At 36.1% G+C, this 24187-nt stretch overlaps 1 protein-coding gene across 1 annotated transcript in view; it reads right to left on the bottom strand.

Annotated features, from left to right (window-relative positions):
• The window catches only part of LOC113500797 (desert hedgehog protein), a gene marked incomplete at its 5' end in the record, with an annotated part of 43835 nt that overhangs the window by 18689 nt on the left and 959 nt on the right, over nucleotides 1-24187 (bottom strand). The window lies entirely within an intron of this gene.

The raw sequence follows: 24187 nt of genomic DNA, 5'->3' as shown, positions 1-24187 counted from the left end.
GTTGTTATTTATTTTGAGGTAGTAACTGTTTTTATCAATGGGCGTCCATTAGATGAGGCTTTTGTGTTCGCTGGCGCGAGGGCGTGAGAATAGCCGAGCTCGGACATAAATTTTTGATTGCATATAACCTTTTTAATGTGTCACTTTTACTCGAATTGAATTTTACTCTCACGTAAATTTAGGTTTTACCAGCTGTAATATTCCTATCAAATTATAAAATACAAAAAGTTAAACACACAATAAAAAATGAACAAGTTCTCGATCGGTGGCATGACTGACTATTAACGCGGCTTATCTCGTGAACAATGCGTAGGTACGGTGTAACATCAGTCAAATGTCACTCCTGAGCAAGCAACAAGCGGCACGACTTATTCATTTAGTAGATACAAACATTGACGTTTTGTAAACCCGTTTAATGTCGTTCAACTAAAATAAGCGGAGCTCGCAAAAATAATTCGGCACCATCAAACGCATCGTTGGGAAATTAATTATCAATTTGTTGTGGGTGCCAGGGCGACATAAATCGATCGGGTGTATCTGCCTGCAGCCACATTAGCCACGCTCGAGCCTCAGATAAGGATAACAAATGCTCAGTTTAATGTTATCTCGACATCGCGGACATGAGAGAGCTTTTTGCCACCACATCATCTACCTCTCGAGTTTGTTCCTTCGATATCTCTAATAAATTCGTGCTTGTGCGTTGTGCATCAGGAGATATATTTGTTGCATTTGTTCTTATCTACAGAGGTTTTTATGCTCCTCTGTTTATCCATAGTGTGCGTTTTTTAAGATATTCTTTGAATGTTTGTTGATACATTTTGAATGCTTTGGCTGGATTAGTAGATTTTATTTGAATTTCATTGTTTATAACAGTAATTGATTTATTATAGGTGTATTTATATTAATAAAGAAAGATTAAACTTTTCAAAATTTGATAAACAAAAACCAATTTTATCAACTTCTATTTTTTTTTAAATACGTTTAAAAACTCCTCACACATTTTTAGTAGGCATATTATTTAGATAAAATGTGTGTTAACCTTGCATTTACAGAAGAGGGTGGGCCACAAAAACTTGCTAATAACTTTGACATCGGACAGAGGTTAGTTGACACCTCGTGCCCAGACTTCGGTTTTCGCAACCTCGATTTTCTAGCAGCCTTATATTAAACTAAGTAGGTAACATACATTTTATCGAAAACATGTTAGCATGGATGACTACGTGACTTCTTTTAGTGTAATCTGGGTTTTTACAGTGTCAAGAGTTAACTCAAAACTAACAGAGTTTGAAAGTTTGATCTCAATACGTAGATAAAATCTTCAGATATGTGTAAACGGAAAAGTTTCAAGCTTCCTAGCTTTTCAGCTTCTGCAAAACGGTAATAAAAATTTAAAAGTAAATTTCACAAGACTAGCCAAACCTTTAATTTAGATAATATTTGCAAATTATAATTTACTTAGCTTTACCCGACTTTTAAAAGCTTAAAACCAGGACAGTTTTTGTTTCTTTTTACTACCGTAACATTTCTTAAACTTTTAGTTCCTACATTCCTACTTCAACAATGCGATATTTTGTTTCTATATTCGGGCCCTTAACGCCATTAACAATTTATAATAAGATAAAGCTCAGTACGTGACTCCGACTTCATTGTTTTAATTAAGTATAGCTAATTAAAGGGCAAAAGCTATTGAATAGATTATGCTAATGGATTTCAATCTGTGAACCAGCTTTCACTGTTCATTAAATGCAATAAAATTAAAAGGAAAAGGCGAGAGACATAATGTGAAAGAAAACGTAGTGAGGAAACCGAATATTAAAATTTGTAAGTGACCAACCCTGATTGTGTGCTTTAAACCAGTAGTGGGACATTTTAAAGACTGGTGTGCTTATTCAGATCACTTTTAAAAGACTTGTAGTGCTAAAGAGTTCGCAAACCTACATTATTGAGAATAACAACCTCGCCAATAACGCTCCCCGTAATGTGAGCAGAGCAAAATACTGGACGTATAGGTTTAAAAAAAGTATCATTAAACCAAAAAGAAAAATAAGTTTAAAATACGAATTCGATCAAGTTCCCATGCCCATTGAGTTAGACTTTATTGGCGGCAATAAATAGGATGCTTAGTATTCATGTATTGCGATAAACGATTACCTGAGAGGCACAGGCGTTATTGAAATAAAAAAATATGCATATATGTTAAACGGGTTATAATTTACCTTCGTAATAAACAGGTGAGAAGTGTTGAAAAATGAGTAATTTATGTAAGCTAGACCCAGGCGCCCTAGTCGACTAGGTTGCGACATAATTGCTAACATGTTAAACTTCTAATACGTTCAAATTTAATATTTCGAATACATGTATCAAATACTATTATTAAAACGAAAATATTGGAAAAAGAATAAAGCTGTAAGACTTCAATTTGGAAAATATTAAAACATACGGTTTAGTGGAAAAGACTTAACTAACAAAGACTGAAAGATGTTAAAAGACCGCAATTAGGTATTAAAATTAGTTTGAAGATTGATTTTAGGCCAGACATGACCTCAGCGTAGCATATTTACATTACAAATTAGACTACAACCTGTATATAAAATGAGCTTACATCAATCGTCAGGTATATAGTTTCCAAGGGTATCATGGGAGTTATTCATATTCAATATAAAACCGCGACCTTTTTCAGCCGCGACTAGGGTATAATTATCAAGCCACGGGCGCATGCGAAATTGGGGTCTCACCTCGAGGCGGCCATAAATAAAGTAAAATGACCGACGTCAGTGGGAGGAACTGTGCGTTAATGAATAAGCTGCCTGACCCGCTCCGGAACCGGACCGGAGCCGGAGCCGCGTCGGACCGGCAGCCAGCGGAAACGGCCACGTCACATCTAACCCCGAGCTCCATCAAATATACATTAACACCTCAGTCTTAATACCAAATGACGAATATGGATCAAATTAATAATTTCGACATTTAACAAAAAATATTTGTGCTCCAAATCACCAAATAAAACCTCAGGACCCCTTTAGCACTATTGGAACCAATATCATTATTAACGCCCGATTGTAGTACGAAGGGCATCAATTTGTCTCACTTACACAGGCTCATTCAATTTATCTTCGAAGTGATCGGATTACACAATTGTAAATAAATGTTAAAAATTACCCAACAAGAAACACTAATTTGAATATGAATAGTTAGGCGCCATGTAGGCAGGTACATGAAAAAACCGGCCCCAAAATAATAATAGTAGACAAATGTCCCCCTTAGAGGAACACAATGAGAGGCTTGTGAGCGATCAATTCACTTTTAAGACATGCTAATTCGAAAGTCTAGAGCGCTTTATAACTATTTAGGGTCATAATGGACTGCATATATGAATAACAACAGCCTCATCTAGCCCCACAAGAAAAATTTACTACTCTACGGCCGGCCTATCTTAATTTTGGAGCTTTGAGAAAAACTTGTTTGAGGACGATACGGAGCTGTCGATTATATCAAAAATATGTTGAAGTTTTATTATGTTTATCAACTAATGATGATCATCAAGCTATCGTATCAAGTATCAAAGTGAACTGACAGGAAAGTAATGCAGAGCGTGTGACGGTTGTCGTGACGACATGCGACAGACGGGTCGCGGTAGTCGCAGCCAGGTAGGTCGGGAGGCAGCTATTATTTAAATTAATTGGACATAAAACGAACAGCCGAACACAAAAGCGTGTCGCCAAGAACAGCCAGCAACCGCCGCGCGCCCGCGTCGCGCCCGCGCCGCGCCGCCCGCGGACCGAGCCGACTCAACCTCGTGATAAATCAAACATTCACCATTAACTTTTTCATGATCACATTAATGTTCAATGTATTCGAGACTAAGGAGTTATTTTTCTATCTTTTTGTTTTATATGCTTGTTTGTGCGTTGGAAATGATGAAAATTACTGTTTGTTTTACTTTTTATGTCAGAATTATGCGATGGTACGTCATGTATGAAGAGAGGCAATAAAGAGTTTTCGGACTCAGATTCACTTAGTAAACAACTTTTATATTGTGTGTCATGATTTAATATAACTAGGGTTAATTAATAAATGTCGTTTCAAAGATCTGGCGAATAGTAGCGCAGTGTCGGTGTGGTGATGGCGAGGTGCGCGCGCGCCGGAGTGTGATCGTTATCAGACGTCGCCGTGTCGACTTCACAATGCCATCTTTTGTGTTCCGACACGATAATTTATTGCCACCAAGCACTGCGCTTACAAACCGACCGAGATAATTCTGCGATTTCAAATTTAATTCAACCACGCCTTTTGATTTTAAGACCCTTTTCATCTTTGTGTAAATAAACTTGATATTGATATTTAAATTTCTTAGTTTATCTTCATAAAATACCTTTACTTAAAAGCAATAAAACTTTTCCACAGCATTTCATTTACCTTCTACGTAATCATTAAGCCAAACTAAAACAACGTATTTTATAATTTTCCATCATGACAAAGTCGTTCGGTAGTTACAACTATAGTAATAAAAAACAAATAGATACACCACAATAGAATCATAGACACATGAATGTATTTAAAACACAGTAAGATTGAAACAATGTGGAGAGGAGCACAGGTTAGGTCCATAGTAAATTATCTCCTGCCCACAGTGCGGTGGTCAGTGAATAGCGCGTACAAATAATTGTTGTTAGAAAATACGTATTGTTTTGTTTGATGTCGCCTCGTCTTTGTAAACCTTCGAGATAACTTAAAATATTGTTAGCAATAATGTTGTGCGGTGTAGCGTTAGATATTCTTGAGTTGTGATGTTTGGTGTACATTTTTTAGCGAAGTTAAATGCTGATTAAACATTATTTTTATATATATATATTCGGTGGACAGATAAACATTGTCTAATAAATAATTTTGGGAATTAGTACCTATGCGAAAATAGAATACTTTTAAAGTTATTCGTCTTGCATGATCAAAATAAGCTAGTTTTTCTTCGTGGTAAATAAATATGACGTCCAAAACGAATGTCGTCCAAACAATATTGAATACTGAGCTATAAAGTGCTTTAAAGTATGCTAAATTTCCATTCATTTACATCATCTTTTCATAAAGTCATACGTAGCATCATGTGTCGTTTCGCTAACTCTGTTATTTTGCTAAATTACCAAACTATTGCAAAATCTTACTTGCAAGAGTCACATAGGGTATAGAATAATGATGGTTATGTAACCATTTACGAGAGTGCTAATTACCTAAAGCTAATTTAGTTCCAACGTTCAAAGGTTGGAATAATGTTGTCATGTTTTTGTGGCACAAAGAACGTTTTATTGCTGATATTTTAACACGTATTTAGATAATAATTAAGGTGTGTTATGTTTACCTGTAGATTAATATTGATATTTTATAAAATTTATACTTTATTATTTAAAATGGCTTATTACAGTCCAGTCTATGACTAACGGGGACCAGTTTTACGTGAAGGAATCAAGCTAGTCTCGCCATCACCTCATATTCAAACAAATAACCAATTTTTATCCTTTCACACAACTCCGCCAAAAGAGGTTATATCAAAAAGATCACATTACAGAAACAACAACATTACGCAGCCTTAATAAAACCCGCTTACAAAATATCAAACCGTAAAACCTTAATTTTTAAATTTATGTGATCACAAATGTGTTTTAAAATATGTATTAGGGACCGATTTACTTCAAGACGTCTCGAGGGCCTACTACATAGTGTATCAGAGTCAATCGCGGGTAATAAATGCTGTTAGGTACCTACACTACCACACTACCTACTACTTCGGACATGGCCAGATATCTGTAAGTTTATTTCAGGTCAACGCATCGCGCATTTTAATAGTTATGGCCGGTGCTCGGCCGTAGTATTAAAACAATGACCAATAACTCTGTATTTACGTCTCATTGAGTAAGCATCCGCACATGTTTATCTCGGTTTCGTATATTTTGCTCAGAAATTAAGGTTTTACACTACCTACCAGACATTATGTTTTATTGTTGTATTAGGACAAGGCTTAGTACTTATGCTTGTAAAAATTTATACATCGTGGTATCTGATTGTGTAATATGATTTTTTATTTATTTTCTTTCTTTTCTTTTGACCTATACGTGAGTTTAAAAGGCATTGAAAACAGTACCATGCCTTATGAATTGATGTTATCATTTGCAAAGAAGGAAGTTCAACTTTCCCGCGACAGTTTCAATAACAATAAAACACAATCACGACTGAGAGGCGAGTGTGCCTTATCGGAGGCACGAAGCCGATCGTTCATAGTCAAAATAATGACGCGACCGTACCGCCGCGGTCACAATTATACCCATTAGTTTATTAATCGCGAACGAGCCAAGCATTGTTCCGCCGCGGACAATCGTCGCTAGACCAAATAACGTCGGCTCCGCTTACCTAAATACAACAACAGAACAAGAAAAAACCATAGCATTCATGATTCAGAGTATTGCGTTACAAATCTTTAGGCATAATCATAACCATTTCAAGGTAAATCAAAATTAAATACGTCATGTTGAATCAATTTCATCCAATTTATGGTCGTAACTTCCAATTATACCAACAGGAATTCCTCAGATGAGGACATTGATACTTGAAGCTCGAGAACAGTAAATGTAAATAATGTTGTATCAAAAAAAGGGCAAGGCTTGAATATCAAAATGTGAAAGAGAGCAAAGTGAATTTATATAGGAGTGAGTGGGAGAGGAATACAAACTGCGTGAGAACAAATCGCATGCGGTTGAGGCTGTATATGCGCCGACCGCGAACCTATGAACACAAAAGCGTTACAATACGAATGGCTTTCTATTGCACGGTAGTCGGTAAATAAGCGTTATGTCAAACGCGCACTTATATCAATACAGTCACGGTAAGCTGCCCACTCAGAGGCGATTTATACGCGTGTCATAGGTTAATGTACATACGAACTATAATGTACGAGATATTTTCATTTCACTTGACATCGAATGTTTGCGAATGTTTGAAAGCGGTAGTTTCAATATTTATGCACAAGTTCATGTAATGAGTAGTTTAGTGCTGGTCATTTATAAGCATGTTGTGGAAAAGCGGTAACAATATATGAGCCTTCGTCATTTGTTTTTCGTATTAAGAGATCAATAAATATGAATAGTGATTCGAACGTGGCAGCTAATCTTAATAAATGAGAGACGCAATCCTCTTTAGATTAAAACGAATATTCTTCATAACCCGGCAATTTCTTCTCCAACAAAGTATCAGATCTAAAAGCTTTCTTTCGCTACATTGTCTAACGGTTTAACTAAACATTTATAGACAATTTCATGTACTTACTAAATACGTTCTAGGTAGGTACTAATAGTTTATTGTGATTGCTCGTTTCCGAACATTTGCTTCGCGGGAGCGAATCATAAAAGCAAAGGCAGTGCACATTCGCATCAATGCCTTCCCATATAAACAACAAACGCATAAAGAAAACCAATTACATGCTCGTGAAGCCATTTTAACAACAAACGAAAATGTTAAAACTGAAATTGAATGATTTTATGATAATTGAGTTTTTAATACATTCCGCCGAGTCTCGATACACCAATTGGCGTTTCAAATGAAAACTGCAGGAAACACATTTTCCGAGGCGAGTGTAAACAACAGACGTGGTTCGGAAATATAGGACGAATGTTTAACATTCCTGGAATTAGGAGCACGTGATTCACGCCTAGTACCGGTAACTATTCCGAAGATTTCAATTACGTAGTCACTAGTCAGTAAAGACAATATACACACATCATTTCGAGAAGCTTATTTTCCAAGAACAGTTTTTACGTAAGAGGACTTTAAGCGATAGTTTGACTATGGATTCAACATCCTGAAATACATGTATTAGTACCAATTATGACAAAAAACAAAACACTGTTGGCCCTTACATACTAAACGATTTTTTTTTATTGGGCCTAAGTTTTGACAAAATATAAACAACAGACTGTCATTTTTTTATGTTTAATTATTTTTCTGGCCAGCGATAAATAAAATAATCTATGGTTTATGAAACATTCTAGTCGTGTCTATTTGCCTTGAACTCGACCGCGAGCTGCGTGCGTTCACGGCCGCCGAGGGATACAGCACATTTGTACCACATTAATGAGATATAACTATTTAATACCAAGTTTTTAATTAATCTATGTAGTTTATAATACAACTGATAATTGACAAAACATAAGATATATTTTCATATTTCCATTTTATAGCACTTTTGTGGCTTGTTACCTTCCTTTTATAAGCAAAAGCTTTTAAGGCCAAAAGTATATTATTATAATACTTAAACCAGCTGTAAACCTACTTAACCTCGTATAAAACGCAAAAGAACAAACTTTGATAGATTTAAACCAATAAAATATATTTGAGAAAAGTTCTCACGCACTACTATTCTACGCAATATGTGACAAAATATAAATATCCAAAGCCGTAGATTTATTTCACATAAATCATAAATTAACTTTTTAAATACCCAACTTGTTTGCTATTGGCCACAAATGTTTTATTAATTTAATGCTATCCAAAGCTTCACACACCTACATACTAACGGCATCATGACTTTGACATGAATCAATGACATTCTGAATTCGAATTTCCATATTCCTCATTTAAATTGTTACGTCAAACCGTAGACAGTGAAAGTGGACGGGTGCATGTTTTTTTTTGCTAATCCTCTAGCTATGGCTGTATAAAAACTACTTAGCTATACGGCTGATACATAATTGGTAAGGATAATTTCTTGTTTAGACAAAAGCATGATTCACAGGCGAGATGTTAGTACTCTGACGGGATTACAATAACAACTGACGCTCACTCACATTCGCACATTCCCGCGAATTGAGTTGAAGCAAGTAACACAAGAATGCACTTTACCTTCCGACGAGGTCTCAATCGGTAATTTTTTATATGTTATTACGGACGGACCACTGAGATATAACATGACACTCGACATGGCGAGATTAATTTCCGATGTGGCAGATTGTCACTATAATTTATGATCGACCATTGTCTCCTAAGTGACGTCATTTTATGCAAGACGTTGCCATCTGATTATTTTACTTGCATTGTTAAAAATATATTGGGTCTCGCTTTAGGGCTTATTGAACAATGAACAGAATGGGCTTTTAAATGGCTTCTTAATTTTCACACATTTTAGTGTAGTTGTAAATTGTTTACAGTTGTAAATCTGACGTAGATATGTTATTACAAGTGGACCAGTTAGATAATAACCTGTTGCCTGGACGTCATTTGCATAAGCATGCTCTTTAGGACTTATTACCGCGGTTGCTTGTTTGTTGTCATTTAAAACCTTCTCTCCGGCGGTATCAAGACAATATCCCGCTACTTTCACTGTACCGGTACTAAGGGATCGAATTTAACTGCAGACGACTTCGATTTACGACGATTTTTGTGTAAAAGATGTTACTAAAGTCTTGAGCAAAAAACGGATTAACAAATTCAGCTTTTTGGCAGCAATCACTAGAATAAACCGAATCGGTTTATCGTGAATTTTACTAGGTACACGTTGAAAGATTTTTTTCTATATTGGCAGATGTTTGATTATGAAAAAAGTGTGTATATGTGCCAAAGTGTGTATTGGCAAGATGACAGCGGGGCAGCTTGACCACAGCGCGCTCGGCTGGACGTGCGGTACCGCCGCGCCGACGCCCGCGCCGCGCTCGCGAGCTCACCACCATCTTCTTGTATTTCAGCTGACCGCAACAAGCAGTCATCGACCTCACCACTCCCTGACCATCACAATTTGTCGCATACAATCAAAAACCATTTATAGGCGTTAAATCGTCTCTTAAACGGTCCTATAAAGCAGATGTAAAGCGGTCGTAAAATCGTTAGTGCACTTTGTGGAATCGTCATAGTTTAGATGTTAGGTAGAAAAATTAAACAATAAACAATTTCTAGTAAAACAATAATGTATAATTTGTATTTAATTATACAATTTCTCACTAAACTGCAATAGCTGAACAATAATTTCGTAGTTCTCTCAAAACATTAAAAGCGTTTATAAGCAATCGGAACAAATACTTTCTCACGTCAAATATTTAACATTTTTGTGCATGTATTTAGTTGTGTGGTATGTATATTAGTTATGCTGCGTCTTGAATAGTCATATTTAAGCGTTAAGTATGCGTGTCCTCCGAGGGCTGGTACTCGCGTCACGGCGTTTGTCGGCCAGCACAGCGCTGGGTGGAGCTAATAAACTATTTGAGTAGAGACGGTGTGTTGACACTGGCGTTTCACACCTGAACAATGCTCCTCGTTTGCATTAATGTAAATTAGGTTAGGCCGCCGCCGCCGCGCCTACGTTCAATTAGATGTGCCCTAAAGTAGCGCATGTGTGCCTGTGTGCATGTGTGAAGGTATCTAATAACGTAACGTGTATCTGAAAATGTAATGTCTGGTAATGAGAGAACGAATGAACGAACAATCGCGGCCGCTAGATAGACGAACAACTTTTTTTCCTTTGTCGTTTCCGTTTGACCTAACAATAAAAACAAAAGCTTTACTATTCTCTTAGGTTAATCTGACTACTAACTACAAACGGTACAGTGTTAATTTTAGCAGGCTGCTTAAGTTGGGCAAATCGATAATAGTCGTTTTATTACAGACAAATCGATATTCGTCAGTTTACGGCTCTTGTGAGTGTCCCTGCCACTTAAGTTGTGCAAGAGTTCTATTCATAACCTAATCAGTCATATTTTCATGTAATTTGAAAGCTTCATATGCTTCATAAGTTTCCTGAATATGTACAGATTGTTGAAACTTAAACACTCTCGACTAGATTGAATAAAAGTATTTGTTCCGTTAAGAGTTTCCACTGCAGACATTAACGAAGAACCGGGTTAACGCCACAGAGTAATAAGAACGGTGGGTACATGCATCTGAGCACTTTCCGTGTGCTGTTCAATCTCAATAGCCGCCTCTAGGGCTTGAGATCCAGCCCGAAGGCTTGGCTAACCTACTATAATTAATACTCTATAGCAGAGTTTTAAAACTATTTAATAATACGATGCCTAGAGAACTTTGTTAAAGTTTGCTTACAACAATTTATGCGGTTAAATATAAACGCGTGTTTATTATCCCTATCAAGTGGCCGATTACTTAAAAAGTGGGTCGACGATAAAATTATAAATCCAACGTAAATAAGGAAACAATACTTATGAGCATCCAAAAATGAGTCTAAAAATAGTTTAAGCAGTGTTGGAGCGGCGGTAGTGCCGTACCGGTGTCAAAGACTGGCCGGCTCTGTTCATCGTCCGTCAACGAATGCGCCGCAACCATCCCGTAAACAAAACCGACGCAACCGATTTGCGTTCCTAACAGATTCTGCGCGCCTAGTACCACTTCCTATAACAATTTATTCTTTAAGCTTCTAGAATTTAAACTTGTCGAGTGTTGAACTACTTGGAGCTCCGATATTAGGTTTAGGAGTTGAATAATAGGACCGCAAAAGGAAATCAACAGGACGTGCCATTAACATTTCCGAACGTCACAAATCACACCACCAAAATGCGAGATGTATAACCGAAAAAGATCTATGCTGGGAAGGATTTTTTGTTGCTGTGAAGCGGCGGAGTCGCACGCGCGGTACGATTGTGGTTGTGTGGTCCTCGCTAGCCACTTTGTAAATAGTGCGGTTTGCCTTTTTCAACTTTTGTGTTTTGTTACCTTTTGTGCTGTTGTAGGACCAATATTACCATAGCTATTTAGGCTCGTCGGATAAATAAATACGCCATTTATCATGATAGATAACTGATGCACGTGAACGTCGCCGCGTCGCAGATGGACACGAGATTTCATCTTTAGTTCAAACAATTTGTAGTGATTTATCTTTGCATTGTTTTCTAGTAATATAGAAATAAAAAATACTACTGATATTAGTGGGAGGTGTCATTTACTATAAGTTATGAGAGTAGTTACTAATGGTATAGATTTTAATGCTACGAATGTAAGGAATTTAGATCTCTCGCTTTAGTCGAATCAAATTAATTTAAAAACAAGAACATTAAGAGATTTCGTGTTTGTACAAGAAATTGCACTTAGAGCGGGTCCTAAAAAATGTGACGATTGTTGACTAAATTGTTTCTTTTTCTACGATCTAGACTAAATCCCAAGTGATAAATATTTCTGCCTGCACAATTAACGCTTTTCTGTAGGCATAAATCTAACAGTTGTCGGACTTGTCGGTGTATTCAGTTTTTATCATTAACTTCACCGAACACATTTAAAGCGGTCCTTTTCAGAATGCGGGCGTCATCGGTGCTACATCAAATCGTAGCACAATAAATTTACCCAAACCGCAGGCTCTTTCACAATATTTGTATCGGGCGTATTACGGTACGACAAAAAGGGCCGAAAGGGCGGCCCTCGTTGAATGAAGGGAAGGTAAATAAATATAAATAAAAGTGATGGCGGTTGGGGATCCGGGGAGGGGGGGCGTGCGCCCCGCGGCGCCTGCGCCGGTCGGCCGGCAGACATGCGCGCGTCGCGATCTAGCTCTCAACGACCATCGGTTTTATCACCGCAATCACCACTTAATACCGTTTTACATTTTTTGATTAGCCATAAATAATTTGTTTCTTTTTTAGTCCCTTTGATGGCTGGTTTTACCACATTCCACTACTGTTTCAGGATTCTCTTAGAGCAACTTATACCTATGTAATATAATGTACTCGCATAGTTTAAATACATGACGCCCGATGTATATGGAAAGTTCGGTTCGTATTAAAAACTAAGAAGCGATAAAACAAACTCATAAAAAATTGAGATGAGAACGATTTGAAAAGAACCTTCTAGCGTGCGTCGTTACAGACCATGGAATTTCGTGCGTCTTTTGTTTACGACACGGTACAGTTACCGAGGCGACAATCAATCATTTACCGAGCCACATCAAACCCCACCGAACACATTGGCAGAAAATATTTCAATTAAATCAAAACAATAATGTTTGGGAACACCCATAACTCGTGTTTCTGATACCAAAAACTTTTGTACATTGTAAAAATCACAATTACATGGTCATTGTTCGTTCCATGTACTTGTCACACGTCATTAAATGAGACCAATGAGAGTCGTAAATGTATTGTCCGTGCTGATCGCTTGCGCTCGCGCTTGTGAGTGTAATCGTACGGCAGGACCAATTACGGGGCTGTGCGAGACCAACGTGCACTTTTATTGGGTGTAAGATTTAAGTGCTGGTCGCCACGCCGAGTCCAAGCCCAGCCTGATGTTTACGGCCACTTAAACATTTACGAACCATTTTTAACTCGAAATTTAAGCACATTAATCGTTGTCTATCATTATTGACTCGCCCGGTAATTATATCCGCAACTAATTTGTCGAGTACATAAGACTGCGTCTAGAATCACGCCCGAACATTCGAACGTAAAGGTCAGGCAATAAAAACAAAAGTTGAACAGCATTCTGCATCCAATCAGAAATGAGAACGACTTACGGGTAAAAGATTTTCAAATGAGGAAATGGGAGATTTCTAGAAACGAATAGTTTATCTTGCTATCGTCATGGTTAATTCATAAGTGATGTATCATCCGGTTGAATCACCTCCACGTAAGTTTTCATAGTCCATATATCAAAACGTCTTATAAAACCAGGGAAGGGATTGCAATAAATCATCGAAAGCCATCGATAAGCTCAAAACGGATTGCACTTTAGAGTTCAAACATTGCGATATTATACCAAGAATGTTACATAAACAAACCGAAACGGGCTGAAACAATACCGATTGTTTTTTGTTTCGTCCGTCGATGTCATAACATTACGTACTGGTATTTCACATTGCTGTAATATTAGTTTAAGTGGAACCTATTTCCGTATTTAGTCACACGTTGACTGATTATTTTCGCAACGGTTCGTTATTTTCAGGGCCCCCTTATCAAAACTTATTTGTCGACTACTTAAGTAAAGTAATCACTAAAGTAAGGATTTTTATTGCTAAATATGACAAGCTTCTTTTGTTTCTGTCTAGGGTTTCAGGCATTAATTTAACACTAGTATCTTACGGAGAGACATCCATCTCGAAATAGTTTAAACACCATTCGTTCATCGGTACCGGTGTGTTAGACCCCCTTAGGCCCCTAAGACAAGTGATTTTTTTACAATTGTACCTACTACGATAAATGTTACCTATTTAACAAATCTATCTACAACATCTGCAAACCACGGTTAACTGCATCTAGTTTATTTTTAACAATGCCCCATTTCACTACATTGCCTAAAATCCCTTGGATTTACGATCTCCTTCGATCAATTCAAACGAAGCTAAACAATCATAAATGATTTCAGGGATCCAATGTTTCAACATAGTTGTAATACGGAACTACTTGTGAAAACTAATTTCTCACACACTGTAATGGTTAGAGGATAAATCTCCAAGACTTGCATACATTCAACATCAAAGATGATGAAATATATTGATGCAACGAGTCTATTATTTTATTGAGAACTGGTAGTGTTTTGTTTTCTGTCTTCATGTAAGCTTTTGGGTATTATTCAATGATTGAATATTATTATATTATGCTGTATTTAGGTCACCTGTATTTTTTTTGGTTTTGAATCTGGAGTTAAGTTTTAGAGTTGTTTGTGTTAATTTTTTTTAAAGGAAATTGAAATAATGTGGTCTTTTTGATAAATGAGTTTAGCAATAACACGCGGATTTCAAAAAGCACATTCAAAATCACTAGTCCAACTAAATTACAAAGGAGTGTTACATAAAACTTCCAGTTGGTGACAAACGACTTCAATATTAAATAATTAAATCCAAGATCAACATGACGGCACAATCATAACACTGACATTTCTATCTAAGGCTTCAACATAGCCCGTGCCTCTTAACATTGACTGAGGTTTGACAGATAACACTAAGATGACAAACAGCTGGTGAACAAATATTTGCAGCAGTAATTAAAACAAACCAACACACACACAGACACACAGACAGACACACGAGACGCAAGCAAACAGTGGGGAACGCTTTTTGCGACCCACTCAGTTTTCTTTTCTTTTAGACGAAGTATAAAAAATATAAAAGGTAAGTCAACAAAGCATTCTTTAGCTACGAGCTATTCCCATCTGAGTTTCTATTATTTGTGTCTGTTGTAATGGATTTATAGTTTTAAATTACTTTCTATTTTATTATTAAGTAACTTATGTTATTACTTTGCAACAACTTAAGATGAATTGCAAAAAAATCTAGTCTTTTGGACATTTTTCGAACAGTGATTAAGAGATTTAGATCGTCATACAATCTTGTTTTGGCTAAATTTTAACAAAATAGAGATTAAAAAGAACAAAAATAAAAAATCGTAATGCTTTGGTAAAGTTTAGACAGCTATCGAAATTAAAAAGCCTTCTAATCCATCCACAGTTACATGTTACGTAAAACCTAGTTCAAATACTAACTTTACGTTACAAATGTTATGTTTGTCTGGCGTCTGAACATTCAGTTAGTTAACGGAATAAATTAACACTCGCCAACTTCCAGCGAGCAATAAATAATTTGTATTACTGCGTAAACTATGTTTAATGTTTCTATTACTTTGCAACTGCTTAGGCCAGAACTCAGCTTTAGATGCTTGTAATACGAAGTTGTAAACAGTATTTATGCATGTCTGTTCACAGGGCTTTGATTCCTTTCCATTGCCGTCTTTAAACAACATTTTATAGTTTTTTAATTAAAGACTGGCAATGTATACCGAACAACTAATTCGTATGAGGTATTTTTTTAGTAATTTAATGTTTCTTAATAATAAATGACGATCGTCTCTCCTGATTGCGTCACAAGCCACCGGGACGTGTTTACCTAGCGAACAAGCCCCAACTACTTATACATTGTGCAGCTCACTAAACGTCTGATTTATGTTAAGGTATTAGCACACTTGTGTTTACATACATCACGACTGTTTACGTTTGTGAGAGAAATGCAAATCGTTAATTTATCGCCACCTTAAGAAGCAACTATATAAAACAAACCGCAAACACGGCCGAGGTTCAAAGACCTATCTCTTGAGTTTGGCGTGTGTTTGAACAAGTGTCCGCCGACAACTTGCGAACGGTGAGGGCTACCACGTGAACAATTATCATTTACTTTATGTACCGGCGGAGGGCGCATTCTATAACATACGGTCCATTGTTCCTATTTGTTTGTACAATTATTTATGTCTCGACGACACTTCAAACTAACAATTAATCGTGGAAAAAGACTTAACTATGCTTTAAACGCTACTGGCAGTATGGCAAACTACACGAATGCAGCATACACAATTAAAAAAATAATGAGCAAAGTTTTTAAAACATTCTAAAATTTTAAATCCCATTATTTTTAAAACAGCCACATTATCTCCCTTTTAATTTTATGACTGGCCAGTTCCAAGATTGCAATGTGTACATAATAAATCTAATGATAAAGAAAAAATAAACTCGGTAGCCAGTATGCATTATACCAACACGGCCTTTATTACAACACACGATAAATATTACACCCGGTACTCGCAAACACAATAAATAAGGACATTGCATTAATAACATATTATGCATGTAAGTAATTGCGAATCGAATAGAATATCCGATTTCACATTTCGAAGAAGTAATTTCTGTAGAATCGATTAGATGAATGGAACTAAGGTGTGTCTACAAGGAGCCTCTCGTACCTCAGACGGTTGCGGCCACAATAGTAAATAAATTAATATCACCAATATTACACGTGATATTGAATGTTGTCATTTTTATTTTATTTACAACTCTATTGTTTGGGCTGTATGACTATGCAGTATGCAGAAGGCCAGTGTTGCTCAATTCTCCCTTTCAAATTCAAATTAAGAACGCAGATTCATCCGAAAAATGTTGTAATTCGCGTTTCAATAAATACAAATATTTTAATATGGGCTCATAAAAAAGCAATTTTGCGGTAAGCGCGTCCGATTTTCGTATAGCGCCTTCGTTTACCAAAGACCAAGGAGTTTCTCATGAAATGTTTATTTTATTAATTTTTATAGCTCGCCAGATGTGATTTAGATGAGAACCACTCCTAATAAATGTTTACTATACTGTAATCATTTTGCATACTAATAACTATGGTTTAAAAAAAACTAAAAAAATAATATTATAATATATAAAAAAATGTATTAAATAATAAGGACATAACATTGCTCTAAGATGATTTTTTTCAAAAATTAAATTCATATAAAAATGAAATTCCTCCACCCTTTTTTATCGTCTTTTTTTTAAATCGACCAGCCTTCAAGTACCTACGTACTTTAAAATCGTAGAAACAACATAAAAAAATAATGTTTAAACATTTTTATTACAAAAATAGAGGAGAGTTTTATTATAAGATAATGAGGTCTAGAATATACATTTGTATTTTGATATCTGGGAACAGTTTCTTATTGTCGGGTGTAGATAGCGCGGCGTTGATAAGTCGGCGCTATATCGCGGCAGTTAGGAGGTCTTTATAACATTTTACAACGTTGTAAACCCACCGTTGAATTTTAGGATTAATTTGATTATGGTCAATTATTCACAAAGCGTTCGGGGTCTCGTTCCGTTTTTTGTCCTGCACTAATAAGCCGAAAATATCTAATTTGGACGGCGGTGTCTTTGCTGCTAACAAATTAAACCACTTTAGCGTATCAGGCAATGAAATTAAATCAATATTAACAATCGATAATTAACTAAGTATACAGTGCCGTCATATAAAACGTTTATTTGATTTACCCATCTATTTACATACCTACTTAATTACCTCTTAGTTGGAGAACGTGCTTTTAAAAATTAAGGTTAATTCTTAACAGTTCTACAAACATGGGAGACGGCGTGTTAATTAATGTTTTCGTTATTTGAGAGAATGTCAAACACGAGGCTAATCTCCGGATTACAATAGGGTTTAAAAAGTAGATAACAAACGTGAGTGTGTCGGGCGGATTGCTGCGCTATCTGCGCGCGCGCACCGCAGTAAAAGCTCATTGTAACTCGAGCCTCAAATACGAAATTGAATAATGCTGACCTATCCCGCGACCGCCTTGCCCATAAATCACCGAGATATTTATGTCCCTCTACCCCCGCGCCCCGCCGCACCCCTCCCGCCTTCCAGCCGTATTCGCGTCCAGGGATATAAAATATTAAATAAAAACTTACATAAAATGGTAAGTAATTCCGATTGGAATCGGAGGTTAGCGAGCGCAGTGGTCCCGAGCCTATCCTGCGGTTAGCAAGCTAGCCTACCAGTCTATCGCTGGACGCTGGTTACACGGGAACACTGGCTCGTATGTCTCTGCGCATGCTTCGAGTTTATGAGATAATATTACAGACGACTCCACACACAAATACCGATGATGTACGGCCACTGAATCTGCAGCCAACAAAATAGATATCTACTTACTCAGACAAAGTTCATAAAGCGTAGTTGCGTTTGATTTAATATTTCACTGCAGCGATGATGTAAATTTGAGCAATTGTTTGTAAATAAAGATACTAGCCGTGGAAGCTGTAGCATAAATCCCGAGCTGTCACCAAGCACGTTACGCAACACAACGAGCGACGGCCAGGGCATAGCATAACGCATTTATCTGTGAAGCATCTGGCATGTAATGTACCGCTTCCCGTGCGCATTAACTTTACTTATATTCCCTCTTATTTATGAGAAATAAATAATACTATTAGACGGAGATACCGATTCCTGATAAAAAGTGGGCCCGAGTTAAATGGGAGGCTCGGTGGAGGCAGAAAGAAAGTAATGGAGGCGCATCGAACCGGTTTGAAGATTTTTACGAATGCAAGGCTGCTGAGCTCGGCGCGGGCTATGTGCTGCCCGCGGCGGCGGCGCGCGCGACCACATAACATCACCGACGCCGGATTCGCGCCGGCCTTTCTTCACGCACACTCGCGCGCATGCGCCCCGGCTCCGTACATTCCTTCTCCGATTATTATCTGCATATAACTGGATTCTACCCAAAGATACTACGCCCATTAAAACATTACCTCCAATCAATTCGCGGCTCAAACTGGTATTTACAAATAGCCGTCAAAACTATCCTTGAACACTTAAACACTATTTCAGGATTTGGGTTGACTGAGCCTGAATTATGAGTGATGACGTTAAACCGAATTGAGTTTGCGCCGGGCCCTGATTGTAAACACCTTGTCTGAAACATTAAATCAACTCGACTACGTCCTAATTACCATCGATTGACATTGCATCAAACTGTTCAGAAATAGCAGATCCGATAAACATGTCATAACGAATTTTGTTTTACGTTCGTTCGGCCACTCGTACGTCACTAGTCGACTTAATCATATGTTGTTACTAGTCCTTCCTGTCTCGCACTTTGTACAATTACTATATTTTTTGTATGCCGATAAAAAGTGCAAAATCATTCCTTGTAAACGACTTTTGGAATAGAAGTCTTACGTTTGAACTTATTGTACTTATATTTAAAAACGTCAGACTACCAATCTGTACCTTATGTAGAGTTCCCGCGGGTATGTAATTCCATGTGTTATGTAATTTACATATATTCACTTAGCTAACCAGTACTGACATAAATGTACGATGTGCAGATCATATCAGCTGAGTTTTAGCATTTAAGTAATCGAAGCGAAGAAAACAAATGTAATGCGATTCTGGAGTGATTTTTCGACGTTTTTCAAACCAATTTAACAAAAAATAAAAACTGATAGAGAATGCCACTGCCAATGTCCGAAACTGTATTTATTTGTATTAAATTAGAACTACTGAAAAAAAAATACTTTTGGAAGAAAGAAGAAAATCTAGTGTTTAACTATATCATTCTTAAACTTAATCCGAATTTAGTGTGCGCACTATCTTAGAACAGAACATTTTTACCATACACAAAATAAAAGCAACACACAAAAATGCAAATGTAATATTTTACCGCGTTCAGGGCGAGCATTTGTTACCACCTTTACAACTTTGTACATTACCATTTACCATGTGAATACATACATGATGTATGGAAACTTGATGAAATGACCTTTTAATGTGGAGTGTCACATCGCTGACCCACATTGTACGAGTAACTGTATATCGAATGGTGAATTTGTTTGTCAACATGCTCTCTTATTTGACGAGCCATTAGGCCGAGGTCGACCTACCCATAGATTGACTGAAAGATTGGAAAAACCGGTCAAGTGCGAGTTGGACTCGTGTTAGTGAGGGTTTGGTACAAATAGGGCTAGGGAAAAACAAATTCTAAATTTGTACTTGCTTAAACGTCGATCGTTTTTTTTTTAAATTGTGTTATCGATATGAGATTGTTGTTGCGGCACCAAAAATATCAGTAAAAATATTTGTGAAAATTTATACTGACTGGCTATGACGATGGTGACAGACGGGCGGATATAAAGCGGAGTCTTAGCGATTCCATTTTTGCCCTTTGGGTACAGAACCCTAATTATCTTGGCACGCGAATCCAATCTCTATTAACAGTATTTTCGGAGGATATTTTTTCTATTTTCCCATGAACGGTTAGGAAAGTTTTTTCAATCAAACGCTACCCTGCTGTGAGCAATTGTTGTTGATCAATGTTCACTTGCTTTTATGATATGAGGCTTTTGCCCTCTGACTAGTCAAAGAGTCTTATACCCAAAGTATTTATATCAATGTCCAGAAATTGAATAAAGAAGCGAAATAAGACAACCCCTCTAAAGGTAAGACTAACATGGCGTAGAGGGGCGTTTCTTTAAAAAAACTGCAATAATTTTAATCTAAGCGATTTTACTTTATGGTAAGAATCCTGCTTGCAATAACTGTAGAAACAATTGATGATTATTCTATTGATAAAATTTCATATTGTAACCGAAAAGACAGCGTACTGCTAGAGAGTTTATTTCGCCGGTTCTTCTCTCACAGCAAAAGCATTTAGGAAGCGGTTAAGGGTGAGCGAATCTGAGTGCTGTCCATTGTAATTTGGCATCCTAAAAGTTCTACTTCGTAAATTAATTCGAAAAAAAAACTTATTCCTCTTGTTTATTAAAATTTTGTGATATATTATTATAACCTTCATAACAGATAACGCGGCCGATTTGAGCAGCTACTCCTTTTGTAGTAGGTTAAAAAATAGTAAATGCTAAGGGTTTTTCGGCGTTCAAAAATTGACTTGTTTTACAGTAAGCATTGTGATGTTAACAAATTGCAAGTGACCGATTTTCGTATTTAGTTTAAGTAAACTTGTAACTAATAGTTTATGGTTGTATAAACAAAAGGTGTTAATTAAATATAACAAGTCAATTATGGTTTTCACACCTCTAGTGTCGTTATATGTTTATAGTAAAAGTTGCTGCTTCAAGTAATGTACTTTTCTTCAAAATAAGGTCAAAAATCAATAGATTTTGACTGGCATTTAGTAAAGAGGTATTTTGTTACTATAATGGTTTCTTAAATAAGTTCAAAATTTTTTATTTTTTTTCTAAACGCTTGCATTTTCTCCTCATAGAAAAGTTTGGCGTTTTCATTAAGTATTTCTTTTTTGTTTAAAATGCTGTTTTTTGTTTTAATTATATTTCTGCAATTACCAAATTTATGACTTTTTGAAGTATAGATATGTATCTAGTCTAGATAGATAAAATTATGCATTTTTTACATTTTTGTTCAGGTATTTTCTACTGCTGGATTATCTTGTACGTGAATATTTAATAGAGTAAACTGTTTAGTGTCCAACAGTACTTAGTACATAATGTTACATGCGAGTCGTGACTGTCCATGGCATCGACACGATATATAATGTATTTACTGAAAACATGCTCGTAAACTACTGTAATACATGCTAGTATATACTCCAATATTTATAACTATCATTCATATACTTTAAATCGAAGTAAGTAATAGTTAAGGTAGATATTATTATGATCTTTAATTTGCAATAGTATATAAGTAATGTGAAGTTAAAAAAACGCAACAATCCATTTTCATTTGAGCATAAAAAATACATTTTGCTTGTTTAATTATAATTATCAGACAACACGAAATATTATATTTTCTTATTTAAACGAATACTCTTACATAGGCAAAATCCCTGTTAAATGATAAAATAAAAATATTTTAATAACTAGAAGCAATTAAACAAAAATTACCAATTAATAAAAATTAAGCTAGATGTCACATCACTTTCTGATGTTCGTGGACAGCCCTAAAAAGAAGGTAAACCGAACCGAGTATTTTACAGTTATATTAACGGTACTGTAAAAATCATATTGCTACTAGAGATTAGCGTTTATGTATATTAGTATTTCTTCAATAAGTAAATAACAGGTACGGATACTAGATACCTAATACCTAAGTAGCCTCCTCATCCACATCTGAATATGTATGTGAATACTAAAATATATTGGTTATTTAATTAACCTGTAGACCAAAGTATGTAGTTAAAATAGTGGATCAGTCGCCTACCTCTATATGTCTATCTTTCCTGTCCATGCGAAGATTGTCTGGAAGATAAGACCGCCATTGCACCCTTAAACTTCAGGTCATTATTTTCTCTGATTTCATTAGATGGTGATCAATAAATAATATTCTATTCTAAGATAATACACTCGCAAGGTAACCAGGATACTTTTGCATTTTTCGAGGGTGTAAAACTAGTTTGTTTACATGCCTGAGTTGTTTGTAAATCCATTCTGTGAAAACTACACTACAAATATGAATGAATCTATCCACAAACAGAACAAATTCTTGATGAATTTACACGAATTCTGTTTTTGCTTCTTTAAATTTATCTCTGCTCTTAGTTTAAAATTACAAGTTAAATCAACAGATTATTTACTTAAGCAACTTCAACAATAAAAAAATAATTTTAAAATATTTTCGAATTTTAATTATATATTTCGTCAAAAAAATCCGCTTAGACGAAATCGATGGAGGAAAATAGGCACTTAATGTATTAAATAAACACATACATACGTATTTCTATTTATTTACTTCTCTTGAGTACTTTACTGTCCCGGGCGGTCTCTTTGACTATACGCATGTCCGACTTATTTGCTAATCGAGATTGTCAATTACTCATGCAAACTATTAAAAAGGCTAAGTTAATAGTATATAAGGCATTTGAAGCCTCTATGTACATTTTGCACGCACCAGATTTGGCCAAGTAAAGATAATATATTCTTTTTTTTATTGCAACACAAACTTTTTGGTGCTATAGTTAAAAAAATGATACATTTTTTATTGCAAATTTCTTACTGGCCACTTGCAGTTTAATTCATACATTTCATGAAACAATTCGATGTTTAAATGCTTAGGTGAAATAGAAAACGAATTACAAGTCCGTTAAATTATGATTTATTTCGAAACAAAAGAAAAGCGCAGATTAAACGATTTCCTTATCTTTCAAGTGAGTCAAGCGAGGAAATAGGTTACTATGTTGTTTGCCGGCGACAAGCAAACTACTACAGGTACACAGCTACAGTCACACTACTGCAATTTAAGCCCATTTTTATGACCACACGTGGGCCCAAGCGGAATAGACACGCCTCATAGGTCACTTGAACGACACATTACGACCGAAACATCATGAATGGGTCCTTACCACTTTACGTCAAACTATATTACCGTATAAAGACCCCGCATTCCTTTTGAATGTATTTTTACTTTTTTCCGCAATCTAAAACGTGAAACTTCCGATTCTAGTGTTTTAATCAATATTTTCAAATACCACACCACCGATTCATATTTATAGCCAGTTTAAATTTAATAATAATGCGTCATCGAAAATACTATCAAATAATTCCGTCGACATAATTACAAGGTGTTGCCAGTTCTATAAACATTCAATTGTAAACAATTTAAACTCTTCACGTATACGTAGTGATCACGGATACATTTTTGTGCTGTTTAAAAGTAGAACTCATACAATAAACAGAGGAAAAAAGTGCGCATTGACTGGCCGTTTGTATTTTACTGTAATTTGAAAATCGAAAACAATGACAACGCAACGCGTTTAAGCCAGTTTTAAGATATCACACAGTGCGTATTTAATCAAATCATCAATGCTAGTCAAATGAAAACAAATCGGTCATTGTTCTCATGCGTAATATTGCAGTAACCCAAAATACAGTACAATGTACCAACCCTCAACAAAATGTTTCCCGTAAGTTGTCTTTATAACGATACAAAGCGTCGTGAATG

Source organism: Trichoplusia ni, chromosome 14 (genome assembly GCF_003590095.1).
Source record: "Trichoplusia ni isolate ovarian cell line Hi5 chromosome 14, tn1, whole genome shotgun sequence".
Classification (NCBI taxonomy): Eukaryota; Metazoa; Arthropoda; class Insecta; order Lepidoptera; family Noctuidae; genus Trichoplusia; species Trichoplusia ni.
The sequence above is the reverse complement of the archived record's forward strand: the minus strand, read 5'-3'. Positions and strand labels throughout refer to the sequence as shown.